Source organism: Schistocerca serialis, chromosome 8 (assembly GCF_023864345.2).
Source record: "Schistocerca serialis cubense isolate TAMUIC-IGC-003099 chromosome 8, iqSchSeri2.2, whole genome shotgun sequence".
NCBI lineage: Eukaryota > Metazoa > Arthropoda > Insecta > Orthoptera > Acrididae > Schistocerca > Schistocerca serialis.
Window position 1 is genome coordinate 595,598,742 of NC_064645.1, and position 6,385 is coordinate 595,605,126.

Sequence of the window (6,385 nt, forward strand, 5' to 3'; positions counted from 1 at the left end):
AACTGACATCTAACAACTCAAACTCATAATGTGCTACCAAAGCAAAGCAGGATAACGGGGTAATTTGAGAAGCTTAGATTGGGAAATGATGACCAATGACATCAGCCGTGTCCTGCTATAAGAAGCTGGGAAGGCGCAGACGTTAAATTATTTGAGGAAGTCATCGATATACTAAAACTGGAGTGCTGGACGGAGATTTGAACCTTATCTACTTGCATTGTTACAACTACCGTGCCATGTTGTTCGGTGTTTCCTAACCTAGCACGACGCACAGCGTGTCCATAAAGGACAATGATGAGGAGCAAAGCATTTCTGTTGACTGGATAACCTGGTTCGAAGACTTACCGGAACAGAAAATCTATGTGGGATATGAAAATGTAATTTGACTGGTTAGTTTGCCGAAATGTACTATAATGCGTCGACGTGGTTCGATATAATTTCTACAACAATTACACCATAATTTAGAGGGAACCTTCCGCAATGATTAGACACTGTTGTATCATGCGTTGTAACTGCTGTAAACTATTCGACTGCAGACTTCTGATCCACCAGAGACTAGCTTAAGGAGGTGTTTCTCTACATGCCGATATTATTGTGAAAATCTTGTCGTAAGCACTAAAACTTCCATAAGATATGAAAAGCAGCAATAACCATGAGAATGTAAGTCATTTTTCGCTATTAATGTTGTGTTCAACTTTTTTTAGTAAGACTAATTTCTGTCTGTTCGAAGATGTCTCATTGAGCGACTGTCAAGGTAATCGATCGACAGCTCCTCTCACTAGCACTACAAGCAAGTTAACACTAAGGTACATAAGTAGCAGTTTTTCCGAGGTATACTGTTCATAATTACGACTAACTAAGTCGTTACAGTTATCTGTGATGTATTGTTAATGGTCTTACTGAGTAGGAAATTGCTGATCCAAACAAATATTATTATTTTTTCAATAAATCTCGGTGTTGCTCACCTCTGGTTTTCCAACCAAATCTGCGTCTACCAGCTCTGACTCCCTCCCAGATGGGAGACAGAACACGCCCAAAATCCTCCGGAACATCTGAGAAGAAAATATAAATAGGATTACACACTAATCTAATAGAATTACAGCATGTCCACTGTTGACTGCTGGGCATTCAGAAGATATGGAATTAGGATAAGTGGATGGCACTAAGAAATCTTCTTAGTCTAAACAGTATGCAGATGAAACCACTATAACGTCAGTGTGTCTGATAATGTAGGAGCTCTTGGAAATAAAAATACTCGTTCACAATTAATTTATAAACTCTGTCCAGAGTATCGGTTTTAGGTAGTAACACGATACAAGAAGACTCAACCTGCTTTAAGAAAGACATTAATGACTGAGGCTCAGTGGCGTTGTGGGGACTTATTTCGCCGAGTAAAAGAGCCAAACAACCAGTTTCCGGACAACTGTTGTGTTAGATACATCATATGAAGAGCGAGGCGATCAACTGTGCAGTTAGGAACGTACGAACAATGCAATGGTGTCACGGTACAGAATTCTGCGTTATGGTTAACCACGTGGTACGCTTTACTCATTCTCCTCGGTTTCTTTCTCTGTTGTTCACGTCAACTAACACCACTAGGACAATCTATGGTTCACACCACGGCGTGTCGCTTGACGTATTTGTTGTGCCCTCCGCACAGATTTCGACACACTCTTCGCCTTACTAGTTTTAAGAAGCTTTGACAACAGCGATTTCTTCGTAAACGCCTCCCAAAGAGAAAAGAGCGACACCGGTGGTAAAAGTACCAAATGTCGAGCCACCGACCTCCCGTTTCTTAACGAACTACGACGTTGGATGAGGAATTCCTCCTTATAGAAGAAGCTTTCTTTCTGTTTCGTTTCACGCAGACATATTTCAGCACTTTTTGTGCTATCTTCAATGTTTTTTTTATTTTTTTTATTTTCTCACTTACATGATGCTACTGGACTTCATTTTGGTAACTATTCTGCTACACAATCTAGAACTTCTCATGGTTTTGATGTTGTGGTGTTTTCTCATATGTCGTAATGGCGGCGAAAACTCTTCCTATGTTTTGAAAAACCGGAGAAAGTGACTCAATGGCGGCGAAAACTCTTCCTATGTATTAAAAACTCGGAGAAAGTGCAGTGTCAGTCAACCGTAGGTCACGAAATCAGTCTATTCACTTCGCCAGCAAGATATGAGAAAGCACCACTATATCAAAACCATGAGAGGTTGTAGATTGTGTAGCAGAATAGCTACCAAAATAAATATCCAATAGCATCACGTAAGTTAGAAAATAGAAAAATAACCCACAGAAGTTAGCACAGAAAGTGCTGAAACAAGTCTGGGTGAAACAAAACAGAAAAAGAAAAAATGTGTGTTGCATAAGGCGGAATTCTTCGTCCTATTTTCGTAGCAAACACGGACATAACAAGTAGAAATGCAATTACACAAGATGAACCACGTCGTGGGCCGTGGCGCATGTCTTGTACTACTGACGAGAAAGCATAGTTAAGTGAAGTAGGAGTGTGCCATTTTTGCTTTGTATGGCTATAGATGGGTTCAGAATACCGTTTATGCATATTAATTAATTTTTGTAGTTCCATTAGATACCCTTCATCAGGAGAAAGATGTAATTTCGCATCTGAAATCAAATTTGAGGTTTGCCGCCACATTGTGGTACAATTCTACCACCTTCTAGACGGTGTGTACAGTTTCCCTTTCTGTTGTCTGATGCTTCATCCCGTAGGCGTAAGTCTCAACAGGCTCTAAAAATTCCCTGAATCAGATGGAAAATTTTTGAGATCGTAACTATTGTATTTAAACTAGTAACTAGTTGCTTAACTTTCATTCCTTCCAGAAGCTGCCAAAAACAACCGATCACTTCAATCGTAGATATAGGGGATACAGAGTAAAATAGTATCCTATCATACCGTAATTGGACCACATGTGGACGGAATTAGAAGAACCGACCTTTAGTAGCGTGTATCTTTTGATTAATGTATCTACACTGTGGTATGGTGAAACAAGTCTCAAGTAGCGTATTTAGCACGTATTGCTGACATTGACAGTGACGAGGAACTCAACGCGCTGTCCTAGAATCTGCTTCTAGGCGTGTCCCATTTGTATGCCTGCGTGTTTGTCGCAGCACCCATTGAATGATATTGGGTTTGCAGTTAAGGCTACAAAAAAATCTGTCAAATGGGAATAACGACTGGGCTCATTGCAATGCACCCGAACTCGCAACTAAATATGAGGTACTGACGTCTACCTAACAGCAATAATACTTAAACGTTAAGAACAACCGATAAACCCAGAAAATGTGATCCACCACGATATACATGTAGCATAATGCAATAAACTACTCGTTGACTTAGGAGAAGAGAAACAGAATTAAACCTGTAATGTTCCACAGGTCTCTATTGTGACCTCAGAATTTTTGAAATCGATCGAAAAGTTTCACAGTCGTTAGAGCAAGAACCGAAAATAATTATTTAAATAAAATCATATTTTAATATATGATGATTTTAATCAGTATGAAAAGTATAAAATAGTTTATCGTAGACTTATACAGATACCTAAACCCACTCACACAATCTCTAAAACTTCTGGCTGTGATTTTTTAATGTATACAGAAATACCTGTAATTTTAAAACAAATAACCTGGAGGGCTTGCAATATGGGGTAGGCAGGATGTAAACTACTCATGTGTCAATTATATGTCGCTTAGCCCCACGTTTTTCATTTCAGATATTACAAGTATTTTCATACGAATTATAAAATCACTATCACAAATTCTCAAGACTATATGTATGTTCTTAGGAACCTCCATAGGGTTATGAGAAATTATTTAATACCTTTTTGTTTGATTTATAGACTTGGTATATTACAAATTTTTGTTGATATAGTTATTTTCTGCTTGTACTGTAGCCTGTGTGGCATTTTTCTATCGATTTCAAATATTTTGATAAGATCACAATGGTGCGGTGTATTTCAGATTTATTTCCGCTTCTCTTCACCTGCTACAACCAGTTTATCGCTTCCTTCTGCGTCTGTCTCGCGATAACACTGTGAAGGAAAAAATTTCAGAGATTTGAAATCACAAGGATGCTTACTGGAAATCGCTCTTCCCGCGACTCATTCGCGACTGGAACAGGAAATTGCAGTGGTACGTAATGTACCCTCCGCCACACACCAGACAAGATAGCGAGATAATATTCCATGCAAAGTACCCTCCGTTACACGACAGACACAAGAGAGAGTTAACATTGCTTTGTCATTCAGTTATGAGTGACGAACAGAAGGACAGACGAGGAAGCAACCTAACAGAAATACGGTGGAAAATGCCGCATTTATGGGGATGTGATGTTACAGAAACATCATATAAAACGGGGAAAGCAGCACAAGTAGAACTTAGATATTCATGAATTATATACTCAGATGTCAAATTAAGTGTATGAGTTCGAAACAGCGAAACGTGTGACAAGTACGTGCAGCTGACACAGTCGATCCCACACGTGTTCCTGTGGGCGTCAATTCACTTATTAACTAAATAAATAATTTTGTTGGACTTAGTGTTCCTGGTAAAAAAAAATGTAACCCCAAGGATAAACATTTTCCCTTATTAAATAATAAATGATTTGAGAACTTTGTGTTACTGGTAAAAAATTTGTGACCCCAATGATGAACATTTTAAACTGTAACGAATTTTGCATAAGTGTAAGAGAGAAAGAACGACAGTGCGAGAGAGAGAGAAAGGAAGAGAGAGAGAGAGAGAGAGAGAGAGAGAGAGAGAGAGAGAGAGGGAGTGAGAGAGAGAGAGAGAGAGAGAGAGAGAGAATGAGAGAGGGAGAGAGAGAGAGAGAGAGGTAGAGAGAGAGAGAGAGAGAAAGTAATAGAAACAGACATACGTGCTTGGATGGTTGCCCCGAAAGTCAGAGCTGAGAATACTACGACTTCAGCTTCACTGTTTAAGTCTATTTTCTTGTGCATTGAATGAACTTGTAATTCATTCTTGATGTCTACGTTTCGAACACGATACCACTTGGTACACCCTTCAACAGTAGGGAAGTATCTTATTTCCGCAACTTGGGACCTGCTCACATTCTCTATAAGCAGCATTAACATCCATAAACGTATTCAGTAAAGATAAGACTTAGTAAACTTCTACCATGTCTCTTCCACGGTTTGCTTCTGTAGCATATTTCCAATTGTTCCGGAGATTGTGTTAAATTCTGAGAGCTTGTTACTCATTTCAGGGTCAAAAATCTCATCATTTGACCATCTTTATATAGGAGTAGTAACATATTCCTCCGTGATAACCTTTACGCCGTAAGTGATACCTTGTTTGCGAGCCCTGACTAGGTCTTGTACATAAAGGTTACAAAACAAAGTTCTCGGGGCAGGCGGTATTCTTGTCTCACTACTTGTGTTGTTAGTACTTATTTAGACAAATTGTCACCATCTCCGATTACAATGTTTCTCTTAGTAAAAAGCTTCAACAGAGATGATTAGATAAGTTGACAACCCTCTTTTCTCCATAAACAGCAAGAACATTTATCAAAAGATTTTCATGATTTACGTAAGTTATTACGTCTCTGGAGAATATCGTGAGTTGCAAGGTGGTGGCATGTTATATTTTTTGTTCCTGGCGTTTCGTTCAGATCTGCTTTGAGCAACTCATTGGGTGCTCGTCGTTCCATCACGTTTTGCTGACTAACATCTTGCGTCCGCAACGATGAACAGAGTCTCTGGAAATGTCCAATGCAGCTCTGGACGAAGCTCCGGAAATAAACATGTTTCATGGACCACCATCATACAACCCGGAAAATACACTAGTAGCTGGGCAACAAGTTTTTAAAACTTCCATTGTATGATCAGTATTTTGAATGCTCCAAGCGTTTTAATCACTTAACGCCTCCTCAATGTGGTAAACTGCATGTATTTGCTCTACACAACAAGTGCTTCCTCGAATCTTGGCTAGGGGAGGGTGATGGGGGCAGGGAGTGTAGGCGACTCATATTAGCTTTGCAGTGGAGTTTGGAATCGCGAAAAGATTTCACGACACATGCCGCTAGTCAGCGCGCAGTGCATGTTACGCTTTCCTTGGTAATGAATCTCTACATGTCTCTGGTTTGCGAGACACGATTCTAATATCTCTCTAGGGAGGAAAGCTAGTTACCCCTCCCTTTTTACCCAGGTCGCTATGCCCCTAATTCAGACCCAGCAAAAGCAAATTGAGTGTGTACATCAGAAGCTGGTGAGTCACCAAGAAATACACTCCTGGAAATGGAAAAAAGAACACATTGACACCGGTGTGTCAGACCCACCATACTTGCTCCGGACACTGCGAGAGGGCTGTACAAGCAATGATCACACGCACGGCACAGCGGACACACCAGGA